This window comes from Pseudorca crassidens, chromosome 5 (assembly GCF_039906515.1).
Source record: "Pseudorca crassidens isolate mPseCra1 chromosome 5, mPseCra1.hap1, whole genome shotgun sequence".
Classification (NCBI taxonomy): Eukaryota; Metazoa; Chordata; class Mammalia; order Artiodactyla; family Delphinidae; genus Pseudorca; species Pseudorca crassidens.
This window is the reverse complement of record NC_090300.1, coordinates 27,057,171-27,073,859: the sequence shown is the minus strand read 5'-3', so window position 1 is coordinate 27,073,859 and position 16,689 is coordinate 27,057,171.

The following is a 16,689-nucleotide window of genomic DNA, read 5'->3' as shown; positions in this document are numbered from 1 at the left end:
CCTTTTTGACTCTGACTCTACATTCTGTTCTCATAGGAAAACAGGGTAATGGAATTGCAAATATTTCAGTGTGTTCAGCAGGATTCACTGTTGTGAGGAATGATCAGTTATTGACAGAGGCTGGAAAGACTTGGAAATGCTGATTGCTGAAATATACTGACCTTCTGGAACAGGGTGAACATGAATAGTGAGGAGACACTGAGAAGTCTGGGAAAGGCCCAAGGGAATGAGAAGAGAAAGCTCTGAGGAACAAATCGGTGAACTGAAATAGTGAACTCAGATGAGAAAAATGAAAGGAAATTCAGAGGCACAGAATAATTCAGATGGACCAGTATTCATCAAAAGAGAAGATTTTTAAAATAATCACAAAAATGGAAGGGAGGAAACATTAAAACAAACAAAGAAAAAAACAACTCTCACAGCCTGAGATAAAGCCAACATCCTTAGATTGACAGGCTCTAACAAGGACTGAATAGGATGAATTTAAAAGAGATTCATCTCTAGACATATGTTGGAGTAAATGTCAGAGTACTGAGTATTGAGGGTGAACTCCTAAACCCCTTCCAGTGGGAATGAATAGATTTACTTTAAATAAAGAAAACTAGATTATCATCAGACATCTTATTGGTATTACCAGATAGATGAGGAAAGTAGAGAAACACAGTGAAAATGCTGAGGGAAAACCTTACTGCCCAGTTTCTAGAGCACATACTTGAGCAAAATTAAAGAAAAAAAAACCAACTCAGGAATGTGATATAGGAAGTAATCTAAAACAGATTTTAATTTATTATTTTAACAAATTGAAACTTAATAGCAACTTGGAAATAAAATATCAGAAGATCTCAATGACGAGGTTGCTGGAACCCTATAGGGTGTGGAACATTCAAGAAGGAGGAGAAGGCAGGTGAAAACACTAATATTTCTTATTTAGGGAGGGAAACTTTAGGATGGAGAGAAAATGTGGCTGTGAGTTGTGTTAAAATTTTGTAAAGCTTAATATACACATACAATAAAATGGAAGGGGTTAAGTCTAAGCAGATGAATATTCATAATATGTCAGAGCAACTTAACCTATTAATGGCTTCTGAGAACAGTTTTTTTTTTTTTGAGAACAGTTTTAAAACAATTGGCTAGATGTTTCCAAAGAAAGGTGTTGAAAAAAATATTTTATATAGGAATTTTGGGAAAAGAGATGTGGGGGATGAGGTATGGGTGCTTAAAGAGAAATAGACAAAGTTAATTGCATAACTTTTAAAAAATTGGTAAAATAAAGTACTCCATAAATACAATTAAAGAGCAAATAAAACTATGTGAGGAAGATGGTTGTAATACTTACAACAGAAAATTGACTAATATTTGAATGTAATACTTTTATCGACTGTCAAGTGAGATTAAAAATTAGTAAATGTTTTGGAGGATAATTTGGCATTAATAAATGTATCATTTAACCCATCATTCATTGAAATGATGAGGAGATCCATCACAGGCTATGTGAAGTAGAGTAGAGCCCCATCAAGGAATATTAAGCAGAGATAAAAAGCAAAAGATAGATCTATATATACTGACGTGAAGAGCTCTAAGATACTAAATAAAAAAACTAAGGGCCGAACAATATCTACAGTATGACACCTCTAATATAAAATACACTAACACACACAAGTTATATTTTCTATTTTCTATGGGTACAATATAGGCATGTAAAACATTTAAAAAATTCTGGAAGGACACACAGAATGGTGTTAATGGTTACACCTAGGGGAAGGACTGAATTGGAATGAGCTGGTAATCAGAGAATTTTTACTACGACTGTATTGTTTAAATACTTTAATATGTGTTAATAAATATTAATATTTTATAATTAAAAATTAAAGCAAAATAGGTAAGATTAAAAATAGAAAGCCAAAAACTGAGTTAAATTTAGGGGATGAGTCATCAGTGGGATTCTAATTGCTTTAACTCTGGAGAGAAAAAAAATGTCCCTAATCTTTGCAGCTAAGAATACAAAGAAGTTGTTGACATTATAAAAAATTTAATGCTCTGTTTAGTCTTGAAAAAGAAGAATTGGTATACACCTATTCAAAGAAGAAATTAACTGTTAACACACTCACATATAATTCCAATCAGTTTTGTTGCATTTTTCCTGACGTCAGTTACTGTTATCATATTCTTATAGATGGTATTGGGTGAAAGAGAGGTTGAAACACTCAGAATCCCAGGCTAGAAATAGATACATAGGGAAACTTGAATGCAGCCTCAATACGGAGCATTATGTCACAGAAATAAATCTTTCAATATAAAGTTAAATGTTTTAACATTGACGTACTACTGCATTTATAGTCTGGAATCAAGCTTATACAAGCATTTGATGTGGATGTATTATATCAGTACAACAACTTCTTTATCTTTGAGAGTAGAAACTTTCATTTTGAATAAAATTATTTTCCGAAAGCCTGAATATGACAGATAATATCTAACCATTTATAAATATTATCTGTAGCACATTACCATAGATACAGATATAGGTATATCTCTGGTATATGCTATAAGTATTAAAAAAGATGATGTGAATATATATCTTAATATAAAGTATTTGAGTAATTATTCATCAGTTCAACAAATATTTACAAAGTATCAGGCACTGGACTATGGTTTCAAGATACAGAGATGATTAAGTCACAAACCCTGCCCTTTCAGGATTTACAGTTTAGTTACGAAGTCAATTATGTATGCAAATGGATTATAATACAATACAGTAGATGCTGAAAATATATTATGATAGACATCACCAGGCCAACTACATATTTCTATTTTCTGAGACTTCTTTGAGGAGGTAATTTACAAGCTAAGTCTTAAAGAATGAGTAGGGTGAGAAAAAAGATACCATAAGTAGAAATTAACAAGTACAGAGGCTCCTCTCTTTTTTTATGTACTGTCAGAATTTCCTGCTCTTTTCTCCTTTTGAGCCTTTGATCATACTGTTTCCTCTATTTGAGAAAGCCTTCCCTTCCTTGCCATTTCAACCCCTGCTTGACAGTCCCATACAGTCACTCAGAAATAATTCACTTGGCAGGTCTTCATGATAACATCCCAGAATCATGATTCTCCCTTACCCCATTTTATTACTCCTTTAAATATTATAGTTTCTCCTTAATGTATTATCTGTGCGTATGTCACATTCTTTTTTGGCTGACCAACCCCTTGAAAGCAGGGATGATGTTTAGTTATCTTCATATCACAAACAAATCCTTTCCTAGTTCTTGGCACTAAAAAATATTTACTGGGTTAAATTTTCCTCACTTAATGACATAGACTTAGAACATGATCAGGTCCAGTACATGACAGGCATGTGTGGTGGTAAAAGGTATGAGTTGGGAAGGGGGGGCTCTAGTGGGAAGGGAGTCACTGCAGATGTATATAGACATAGATTTTGGCAATGTCACATCAATTAAAAATAAAAAGATATTGGTGTCTCTGTCCTCTGGAATATCCAGTGTTCTCTGTATACTAAGTGTAAGTGTTAGGAGGGACAAGATACAAGACAGTCTAAAGGTTTTTAGTGGAAAGTTACTTCTTCACTCCACAGTTATAGAGACCAGTCAATGTCTTATCCAAGCCCATTAACCATCGCTTCAAGTGGTATTTCAGAGGTTTCCCATTGCCATTTCCATTTAATCACTTCAGGATCTAAACTGAACAGCTTCTACCAGCAGGATTATTTTTATCTGCAAGTGATATAAACTCTTTGGTTTAATAATCACTAAGTACTTTTTTGCCTTATTATGAGGTAAAATATATTTTTAGCAAATTGTTATTCTTCAGAGTTAAGAGACTTCCTAGTTCTTAGATCTCTCAAATACCTAAAGTTTATAATGTTATTTCTAATTTTGGAAAGGTGTCCAGATACCTCTCAATAAAAAATTTGCAATTGCTGGGGTCACGTTTTTGGACTGAGCAATTCAATATAATAATGCCCTGAATAGAAAAAAAATGATCAGGACATTGTGTACTTCTATTAAATTTTGTGTAGTCTAATAAAAATATATCAAATTATTCATTAATTCAAGGACTACATCTTATCAGAATAAAAAAATAATGCCCAAGAAAATGCTTTCAAAATTTCACTAAGCACTTAATGTACCTTAAATAAAGTCTATGCTAGAAACAGAAGTATGGAATTTATTCTCACTTGTTGAAGAAAAATCTAGGTAATTAATTTTTCATAAACCTTTTAAACAGCAAAGAAAAAATGCGTAGCATTTTGTCTTCAAAGGAACCTTAGGAAAGTAGGCTTTAAATCAGTTTGTTTTTGAAAGTTGAGCTAAATGAATTCTATTCTAAACTTCAGCTGTGCTGCGGTAAGAAAGAAAAGCTGCTATCTGAAATGAGGTCAAGTTCATAGCTGGCCCAAAGGCCACTGTTCTCAAGTATTTGAGAGTTTCATTTCTGCACCTGCAATATGATAGTGTCAGAATTGCTGACTCAACTGCCCAGCTGTCCTGTCTGCCAGATGCCTAGACTCAGCTTGTTAATACAGCACATCTAATAAGTAGCCCAAGACAATGAAGGGAATACATTACATATTTGATCTTGGTTCACATCACTGTTTGCCTACCAGTGCAGTGTATTATATTTCAACAGCTATGGTATGTAAAAGGGATGATTCTGGAGCATATAATGCATATGAAGATAATTCATGATCACATGGCTTTGTAATACCCTCTACATTTAGCAGCACTCAGGAGTTCTTCAGAAGGGCATGTGCTGTCCTTGAAAATTGATTTTTTGTGGATTCTCAGAAACAAATTTAGGCAACTAAGCAACTAAATCATTCATCTTGTGAAAATGAAGTATGGTGTTTTTATTACTCGAATAACTATGAAAGACTGATAGAAATATCAGAGTCCTAGCAGTATCTGAATGCGTCGGCATTGTGAATATTCACAGGATTTACTTGTCAGGGATGAATGACTAGTAGTGACCCCTGCCGTCCGAAAAGATATGTGCTCCTCTGATCCTGCCCTCTCTGTGTCAGAGACATATCATCCTGGTTCATTTCTTACTTTATTGATTACCTTGCTCTTTCTTATTCACTAATTTTTCTCCCTCTTTCTCCAAGAATTGAGGGCATCCAAGAAATGGGAACATCGTTCAAGCGTCAATATCTCTCCTCCGTCGTTAGGACTTCTTTCCTGATAATGTCAGTTAGTAAAATTGCTTAAAAGGGCTCAAACTCTTCCATTCCCCATGTCTGTTTGTGACAAATGGCAGTTTCCTTGTATTGTTTTCTCCAGAAATTGCAGAAAATGTTTCTTTGACATGTAATTACTCAAACATCTGAATTTAGTTAAGTGGAGATTCTTCAGCATTATTTTTGTTTCTGGCTTTTTTCATCTCTAATGACTCCAATCCTTGAGATGCTGGGATTTAAGATGCTTCATTTTCCTATGATACATTTTCCAAAAAATGTCTGCTTCCTGAGACCTGGGAAATGCCTTCTCTCAGTGTTTGTTCTGTGCTCAGCTCTGGCTGTTCTCTTTGGCTCTGATTTCTGTCTATACCTCACTAGCTATACTTCTATAGTAGTGGTGATGGCACAGAAGAGGGAGAAAAGAGAAGGAGAAAGAGGCTGTTTTGGTGGAAGTGAAGGTAGTGGTATAAAGTGAGATTGTAGTACAAATCTGCAGCTGTGATAGCAAAACTATTTCCAGTTTATACACTGAATAAACACGTGTTTTCACTGTATGTAATTCTAGCTTTCAGAAGGAGAGTCTGTCCAGTTTGAACACTGCTTGAAAACTGTTTTTTTTCACTGTGCATAAATTTCAGAGTTTCTGACATTTCCTATGCAGTATTTTAAAGCACACCCTCTTCATCCGCACCTAGCAGCAAAGGATATTGTTGTAAGTCAGTCTATTACCTTCACATCTAGGCCACACTGACACAAGATACATTCACAATGTTTGTGTAGATTGAATGACTGACAGTAAGTTAATAAAAAATTATTTGCCTCCCTAATACTACAGAAGCCCTAAATTTTACTGTAGTCACTGATTCACTCTATTAAAATGAGCACAAGCAGAAAGAAATGCTGTGGTTTGTTCTACGCATCAGAGAGAAATCAGAAACTTCATGCTAATGGAGCTTGTTAAATAGAAATTGCTGGAGCAAAAGTTAACAACCTGCTTTGCCTCCCATGGAGTGTCATATTACTGTATTATTTTACTTTTCATTTACTAAAAAAATTGCATATAAATTGTTCAGAGTTGTATAGTGGATGATTATTTAGTAGGTCTATCTTAGAAGATTCCAGAGTAATCTTTTGGTATTTGTGTGTATGCACACACAGACACGCAGACACACACATACACATATCTTCCTAAGACTTCTGCCAAAAATGAAAAAGCAAAGTGCTTTTACATAAAGCACAGTGGATGTAAAGTCTCTCTCTTCAATTTCGGTGCGCTTAATTAACCCTACTAACTTTTTCTCTTAAGGATAGCTGCCAGTACATACCTGAATGAATTGATACAATGTCAATGATCAGGCTCTTGGAACTCCTTTCTGTATCTGAAAGACCATGAGGGACTTTCATAGCTGACTAGAAAGGTTAGATTTCTCCCTATTCATTATCTCAAAAAACATTTATTTTTCTTTAAATCTCAGATGATCAAGTAAACTTTTAAATACACTCTAATTTATGTAACTACTGAAATATTTAAGACTTTAATCTTATCCCAGCAGAGCCTTGATTTACAATGGTCTTAGTTGTAAGGTTTAATTAACATGTACAATAAATTAGGTTCATTAGTTAATTAGGTTTAATTAACACGCACAAACTTTGAAAAATATGGAAACGATATACTTTTGTATGCGGTTCAGCATGGAAAACATGAGTTGTTATTTGAACAATAGTTTATTTACCTTTGAAGGACACCAGGTCCCTTGTGGGACTGTGGGCCATCTTTCATGGTCTGATCAGGGTGCAGTGATTCTTCCACCCTTCTCCATATTCCATATTTGGGCACTCTTCCTTGCAGTTGCAACCATCTTCTTTACACAAATATATATTACTTTGACATTGATGATGTTAATCTTTCTTGGAAAACATACTAGTAGAGATTGACTTCTGAAATCCAGATACATAAGGTTAGGAAGACTTTATAATTCCTAGAAAATAAATGATCAGAACCAGCACACCCTTCATAAATGACAATAATTAACAACATTTATGTCATTGTGCCAAAACACTCATAGATTGACCATGGTCTAATGTTGTAGGCAAGCAGAGGTACCATGTTCCTTACCTCTCATTTATCTACCATTATGATGTGAATGTGGAAACATGTACTGTGTTAGAGTCCATAATTCAGTTTTAAAACCAACATTGATCCACCATGTCATGTTAAAAAAGATCAAAGCATGTGTAAAAAAAAAATGTTGAGATCAACTAACTACTTATTTAATTAGAGGGTACAACTTGTCTAAATTAGCAGGAAAATACTTCTGGTTCCAAAGATTCTGGTTTACTAAACTGCTAAGTCACTGAGTCTGAGATTTTTCACTTTTTGAATATATTTGAAAAATACCACTTTTTTTTCAGGTATTTTAAGTTGACCTTAATGATATTAGCAGTTTGTAATAAAAGACTTTAGGAGACACTTACTTAGGTCTGTTTTCTTTGGATGTTAAAATTAAGAACAGGAAAATTTTCTAGAACTTCTTATTTTGTAACTAGTAGCTGGTTTCTTGTTTCTCCAAAGAAATATTATTTGTAAATTCCATGACCTCTACAACTAAATAAAAAACACAGAAACACTTTAGATCCTTTATTAAGGAAATTCAGATTAATAAAATAAAAAAGTAAAAACTAGAATAATGAATTTAAAGGGAGAATTTTACACTCAAAAATTTTCCTGAGAACTGGTTTTTGCACCCATATTATGTAAAAGGAAATATTTATAAGATTTGAAATGGAGAGTTGAAATGATATATTGATAACATTTATACTGGTTACAACTAAACCAGACTCAGGTCATTATTGAAAAATTAAGTGACAGTCTTCACACACACACACACACACACACACACACACACACACTCTTAGGACAGTGACTGTCTCCCCAGAATTCCTCATTTTAATCTTACCATTGTGTAGTAGCTGTTTATTTTGATTATATTAACCTAACTCCAGTTGCTAGACTGGCACTGATTCAACTAAACTAATCACCTATCAGCTAAGGTGGCCTCACTGGCCTCACTAATTGATTGGTTCAGGGAAGGGATCATCGCCTGTGTCTGCCCAATCAGAGTGAAGCTCAGAAATGTCATTCAGCGGTGGTGGTAGTGATGAGTGGTGCTTCTACCTTCTCTTAAAAAGCATGTTATATAGATGTAGAATTAAAGCTGCCTCAAGTACTTTGCTTCCTTTGAAGCGAAGCTTGAAGAGGAAGCTGATAAATAGGAAAGATCAGAATAAATGAAATTGCCAAAAAGTGGGTCTGATGTCTGATCAAAACATGCTTGGACCCAGAGATAAACCCACGCACATATGGTCACCTTATCTTTGATAAAGTAGGCAAGAGTATACAATGGAGAAAAGAGAGTCTCTTCAATAAGTGGTGCTGGGAAAACTGGACAGCTACATGTAAAAGAATAAAATTAGAACACTCCCTAACACCATACACAAAAATAAACTCAAAATGGATTAAAAACCTAAATGTAAGGCCAAACACTATAAAACTCTTAGAGGAAAATATAGGCAGAACACTCTATGACAAAAATCACAGCAAGATCGTTTTTGACCCACCTCCTAGAGAAATGGAAATAAAAACAAAAATAAACAAATGAGACCTAATGAAACTTAAAAGCTTTTGCACAGCAAAGGAACCCGTAAGCAAGACGAAAACACAGCCCTCAGAATGGGAGAAAATATTTGCAAACGAAGCAACTGACAAAGAATTAATCTCCAAAATTTACAAGCAGCTCATGCAGTTCAATATCAAAAAAACCCAACCCAATCCAAAAATGGGCAGAAGACCTAAATAGACATTTCTCCAAAGAAGATATACAGATTGCCAACAAACACATGAAAGGATGCTCAACATCACTAATCATTAGAGAAATGCAAATCAAAACTACAATGAGGTATCATCTCACACTGGTCAGAATGGCCATCATCAAAAAATCTACAAACAATAAATGTTGGAGTGGGTGTGGAGAAAAGGGAACCCTCTTGCACTGTTGGGAATGTAAATTGATACAGCCAATATGGAGAACAGTATGGAGGTTCCTTAAAAAACTAAAAATAGAACTACCATATGCCCCAGCAATCTCACTACTGGGCATATACCCTGATAAAACCATTATTCAAAAAGAGTCATGAACCACAATGTTCACTGCAGCTCTATTTGCAATAGCCAGGACATGGAAGCAACCTAAGTGTCCATTGATAGATGAATGGATAAAGAAGATGTGGCACATATATACAATGGAATATTACTCAGACATGTAAAGAAATGAAATTGAGTTAGTTGTAGTGAGGTGGATGGACCTAGAGTCTGTCATACAGAGTGAAGTAAGTCAGAAAGAGAAAAACAAATACTGTATGCTAACACATACATATGGAATTAAACAAAACAGATGGTTCTGAAGAACCTAGGGGCAGGACGGGAATAAAGACGCAGATGTAGAGAATGGACTTGAGGACACGGGGAGGGGGAAGGGTAAGCCGGGATGAAATGAGAGAGTGGCATGGACATATATACATTACCAAATGTGAAGTAGATAGCTAGTGGGAAGCAGCTGCATACCACAGGGAGATCAGCTCGGTGCTTTGTGTCCACCTAGAGGGTTGGGATAGGGAGGGTGGGAGGGAGACACAAGAGGGAGGAGTAATGGGGATATGTATGTATATGTATAGCTGATTTACTTTGTTATAAAGCAGAAACTAACACACCATTGTAAAGCAATTATACTCCAATAAAGGTGTTAAAAAAAAAAAAAAAGAACATGCTTCGAGCTTAGCCTCTAGACTGAGTCCCCTAGATTACTTAAGCCAGGTTGAGTTGTATATTCTGTTACTTGCTAGTGAAAGTATCTTAAATTATAAAATGATTGAAAATTCTTAAAATGGTCCCTAGTTTATCATATAGATATGTAGCTGTCAAACAACTGGGAATTGTTTCTATTTTATTGGGGCTTTCCATCAGACTTTATACATTCCATCAGTCAATATTAGACAATATTCAATCATATATAGTGCTTCAGTCCCATAGTGCTTTATTTTTAAATTTATTGTGGGGACAGCAGTAGTTCATGTCAAATGATTAAGAGTTCAATATGAACCATCCCATCAAAAAGAATTTTAAGTGGACAAAACTGAAAACCCCCCAAACAAGTCATTTTAATGGGCAAAGGTTAATATTAGTAATAAAAGCCACTGTTTACTAGGTGCATACTACATGTCACGGACTTTATATATACTAGATTATGATTAATCCTTATATCAACTCTGTGAGGTCTGCTTTATTAGGATAATTTTAGAGCTGAACAAATTGAGACTCAGGGAATTTCGATAATGGGTAAAATTTATTTAGCTAATAAGCAGAAACATAAAGCCCAAATTCTTTTTTTTTTAAATTAATTAATTTATTTTTGGCTGTGTTAGGTCTTCATTGCTGCTGTGGGCTTTCTCTAGTTGCAGCAAGCAGGGGCTACTCTTCGTTGCGGTGCGCAGGCTCCTCATTGTGGTGGCTTCTCTTGTTGCGGAGCATGGGCTCTAGGCACGTGGGCTTCAGTAGTTGTGGCACACCGGCTCGTACTTGTGGCTCGTGGGCTCTAGAGCACAGGCTCAGTAGTTGCGGTGCATGGGCTTTGTTGCTCCGCGGCATGTGGGATCTTCCTGGACAAGGGCTCAAACCCGTGTCCCCTGCATTGGCAGGCAGATTCTTAACCACTGTGCCACCAGGGAAGTCCCAGACCAAATTCCTTTAGATCCAAAACTCATTCATTTTATTTACTCAGATGCTTCCCTTTCACATATTTATTTTCATGAAAATTTACTGAGGACCTGGTATATCCAAGACACTATATCAGAGAGTGAGAGTTACACAAGATCATCAAGTACATTTCCTGAGAGCCAGAGCATTCCATCTATATAGAGGAAAAGAACTGTGTGAGTAATTTAAAATATATGTATATATACATATAATATACTAATACACACACACACACACACACACACACACACACACACACTAATAATTGACTTGAGGACCAAAGTAAAGAACAACATTAAAGAACTTCTGATCAGGCACTATGGATTCTAGTTCTGAAATCATGGACAGTTTTAGGGATACACTTTCATTTGAGCGCAGTCTAAAAGGAAATGAATATTGTTTTAGCTACAGAGGTGGAGAGGCCATTCTTGGCTACCGATCATTTGTGAGTTAATGTATGAAAGGCAGTAAAATTCAGAGAATATACAGGGCAGACCCATGATTCAGTCTGGCTCGGTGAAAAATATTTAGTAAGAATAGAATCTAGGAAGGAAAAATATAACCAGGTTTTCTAGGTTCAGAAATTGCAAACTAAAGATCCGTGGCCTCTACTTAGTCTGTATGGCTACTTAATGTCATCTAAAAATATTTTGAAGATAACTGAATGATTACAGTCTTGATCTGTGATCTTTAGTCCCACAGTCTCCACCAAGCAGTTTCACTCATCCTTAACATACCCTGACTGGGGCCTGACAAGGACACTGAAGATTCTGAATATTATTCTGTAAAATGGGTATGGGCGACCTGGAAGCGACCTGATCTCAGCTGCTTTTACATAAGTAATTCAAGTAGCAGTATAGGAGATAAGTAGGGTGACTAAATAAATTAACATTTTGGAGGTTAGTGAAGAGGCGAGTACAATAACATGGGTTCTAGTTAAAAATAAAATTAAAAAATAATAAAAAATAAAAAAGCCATGATCTGGACTAGTGGCATCAGGAGTGGAAAACATGACTGATTCCAGGGACTTCCCTGGTGGCCCAGTGGTTAAGAATCTGCCTGCCAATGCAGGGGACACGGATTTGAGCCCTGGTCCAGGAAGATCCCACATGCCGCAGAGCAACAAAGCCCATGCACCACAACTACTGAGCCTGTGCTCTGGAACCCACGAGCCACAACTACTGAGACCACGTGCCACAACTACTGAAGCCCACGCGCCTAGAGCCCATGCTTCACAACAAGAGAAGCCACCGGAATGAGAAGCCCGCACACGCGACAGAGTAGCCCCCGCTCGCCGCAACTAGGGAAAGCCTGCGCACAGCAACGAAGACCCAGTGCAGCTAAAAATAAATAATTAATTTAAAAAAGACTGATTCCAGAACTGTAGAGTAGACTGAACAGACATTCTGTTAGTACATTAGAGAATAAACATAAATGGCAATCACTGAGAGGCCCTCTCAAAGGGAAGAAAAATACACACAAATACCACAAACAATTTTTGATTTACAAGTGAAGATATCTCTGATAGGTAGTGTGGATTCTATCAGTGTCTCTTAAATTTGGAAATGAAACAATGTGTGGAGTGCTGGGTGTAGCTTAGGACTTTACCATTTTGAAAGAAACAAGCGGTTTCCATTCCTTGGTCTTGAAATTTTTACATTTGGGAGAAATTGTTCTTAGCATGATATAAATTCTTTAATGTGTCTTTTATTTTCACATGTATAAGGTAAAATGTAACTATTTGGTGGAAGTTTTCTCTCAAGACCTGACTCTGTTATAACACAAATGTAGTAACTTCAGATTGAGATGTGGTGTATGTGGAACATATTATGTAGGAATCTGAATTTCGTGTGACTTTATTACAATTATGCACAATAAATGTAGAAAATGTCTTTCTCTCACATCTAGATTTAGAATGGCTTTGACTTAAAAAATATTTTTCGTCTTTAGATATGTGAGTGCTTGTGTCACCTCTTGGTCACAGGAGGTTAAGAGTGAAGATCATGTGTCAGTACAGATTACATGCAGGCTAGAGTATCTTCATCTCTTGCCAATGTAAAGAATGGAAAACAACTGCCCTGAACTTGGCACAGTGCTACCTGGAGCCCTTTGTTGCTGAGCCACATACGGTCTCATTTGAGACTTAATAATCCAGAATCTTGGAAGCATATGGTCAACTAATCTGATTAGATTTATCCCGGCCATGGACTTGATAGCTCTTTATGTGAGTGGGTTGAGTTTCACTTGAACCCATTGTCAAATCTTGGAAGAAGGTCAAGTGTAGGAGGAAATGAAGTAACTTTTAAAATAAGTAAGGAAAAATACTTCTCTTTCTGGACCTGTGGGCAAACTGTGCCTGAGATCAAAAACATGGAAATGTTTTGAAAATTCTAATATTGGAAGTATGTCTGCCACATGAAGGCTGACCAGGGGCTGGACAGGTTATCAGGCTGACCAGGGGCTGGACAGGTTATCATGGCAAGTCTTATTCAATTCATCACCCAGTATTTCTCTTCTACCAACATATAGCTTATGATTGCATCTACTTTCTCAATTCTCACTGCAATGAAAATCATCCAGGAAACTATCATTTTTCAAATGCGTGATTTCAGTGCCTGTATCCACACTGGTCTTACTGCCTCTCAGCTTAAATTCTTACAATCTTACAATCTTACTTTGTAAAACACCAGCTTGTTAGTGTCACCCTTCTTCCTAAAATTTTTCAGTGACTCCTCATTACTTTGTCACAAAGTGGTCTTTGAAAGTTTTGTTGACTGAATGAAAAGTAGTCTTGACAAAGACCCTTCCAAAGACCCTTCCTCCAACATTTTAGATATATCTTCCCAAGCAAACCACATGCATAGGAAACAGCTTAAGGAGCATTTTTCATGAAAAATGAAAAGATAACAGATAAGTAAAGACAAATATATTTAAAATCTTATAGTACACAGAATAATATTAGGTAAGATCAGACAGCTAAGTTTTTTAGTGAAAATCATGAAGTTTTGTACCTGTATATTTTTCTCATGGATTCTGTCAGTCCAAAAAATGAGGCAGGTTTATTCAGTTATTATTGCATATCACTATAAAAACAGACAAGCTAAAAAAAAAAAAAACAGACAAGCTAAAAAGTTGAGAGTTTGAGAAACGAGGTAATCAGATGAACATATTCAGTTGAAAGGTAATAAAAAAAAAAAAAACAGTGTGTTATGGTTCTTAGAAGCAATGCTTTAGAAGCTAATTCTTCCAGGAACTATATTAAATATTAGAAACCATGATTTGCTGGTACTCTGGTGTTACTCACTAATCTCTAATTTCTCCTGTTAATATTAAATCAAAGCTGAAAAATACTTATCCCCTTCAATATATTATGGTCTAATCATTTTACCATGTGATAATAAAAAATGTGGATTTGTATTACAGTAAATTTTTGTCACTTAAAAACTGCTGTATTTCAATCAATTAGACAAACCATCAGAAGAATACAAATCCACCTCCCTACCACAAAACATGTACTCTTTCACAAGCAGACACCTACAGCACACATTTGGGAGCTGTACCTATGCTCTTTTGATTACCTAGGATTCTTCGCTTTAGTAAACAGGATTTTGAAACCAACTAAAGGGGTTTACAAAGGAATTTGGGGCAAGTTTTAATTTAAAATGAAGAACTGATTTCACAGTTATATTATACATTTAATCTGCTTAACCTCAACTCCATTGACGCACCGTCAACCCTAGGCCATTTCAGCCAAATTAAAAATTCATCTACTCTTCCACCTTGCTAGCTGTTGTATGAACAACTGAAGGAGAAGCTGTCAGTTTGGTCAGTGGAGACAGGGGCCACTTGGAGAGGCATCCTTATTTTTTGTAGTAATTAGAATATTGAGATGCCCAAAGTAATATATTGAGATTGGCAGGATCAGTTTATAGATACATTTATTAATCCATTCTTTTATTAATAATTTTAGTTAAGAATTTAGTGAATGGTTACTATATTCTTAACGCCTTGCGTATAAAGCAATAGGAGACAGATAAAGCATTAAATAAGCAAACAGATGTAAGCTCTACAGAGAAAAATGACAGATAATAAGAAGAAATAGAGAATATTGGTGTTTGCAATTTCTAATTTACGTTAAACAGAATCAGAGAAGGTCTTGCTGATTAGGTGGCATCTGAGGAATGTTCAGGGGCCTAAGGGTGGGTCTGGAGATGGGCACTCAAGGTAAAGGGAGCATTAAGCACAGTGGCATCAAATACATTCATATTGTTTTAGGAATGTAAGTATGTCAGTGTGGGGTTGAGAGTCTAAAGGGGAGAATGGCAGGAATTCAGATCAAAGGGGTGAGAGTGAGTCAGATCATAAGGCCTTGGGATCTTTGTCACAAACAGTTTCTTTACCAAAATGCATTCCTCTTCTGATGGGGCATAAAGACATTTCCCAGTTTTCTTTGGATCAGATGTAGTCATGTGATTGACTTATATCCAGTAGAACAGGAAGTGAGGTGATGTATTCCATTTCTAGCCCTGGCCTATAAAAATCTCTCAGGTTTGATCATCATGCTCTTTCTTCATTCGCTGACATGAGACAGATAAGCATAGTCACCATGGAAGCCACGTGCTTAAGAGGGTGGAGACATGAGATTGAATTCATGGCCTTGAACTGCCATGGGCAAGGGAAATACCTTCCAATTAGAAATGCTTGTTTTAAGACTTATGAGAATCAAAAGTAAACATTTATTACATTTAAGCCCTTATACATCTGTGGCTCTGTTATGGCAGCTAGCTAACATTACATTAACTAATGTTGGGCCATTGGAAAAACAATTGCCTTTTACTCTGAGACAGATAGGGAAAGGTTGTTTTGAAATTAAAATTATTATTTTCCTTTCTAATGTTTTGTGCAGAAGAGAGGCATGATCAGATTTATAGTTTAAAACAGATGACTCTGCTCACAGCATAGAAAATAGTTTACAATGGGGAGAGGATGGAAGGTGGGGGATTGGTTAGAGGCTATGTTTTCTAGTCTAGAGATAATGTTGATTTAACTGGATTGGTAGCAGTTGAAGTGGTAGGGAGTGGTTAGATTCTGGAAAAAAAAATATCTGTAGAGTTAACAATTTTGCTGACAGCCTGGAAGTGAAATGCATGAGAAGGGAAGAAATCGAGAATGATAACGATTTTTGTTTTTTGTCGGAGCAATTGAAAAAAATGATGCTGGCTTTTACTGGCTTTTACTTTGACTGAAAGTAGCAGAATTCGAGGATGATCAGGACCTCAATTAGAAATGCCTTTAGACACCAAGTATTGATGTTGAATAGACATTTTAAACATGGATCTGGAGTCCAGTGGAGAGATTGACACTGAAGATATAATTTTGAGGGCTTCCCTGGTGGCGCAGTGGTTGAGAGTCCACCTGCTGATGCAGGGGACATGGGTTCGTGCCCTGGTCCGGGAAGATCCCACATGCCGCGGAGCGGCTGGGCCCATGAGCCATGGCCACTGAGCCTGAGTGTCCGGACCCTGTGCTCCGCAACGGGAGAGGCCACAACAGTGAGAGGCCCGCGTACTGCAAAAATAATAATAATAATAATTATATATATATATATATAATTTTGAGTGTTGAGATAGTATTTAACTCCTTGAGACTACATGAAATATCTAGGGAGTAAGTGAAGCAACAAAAGAGAAGA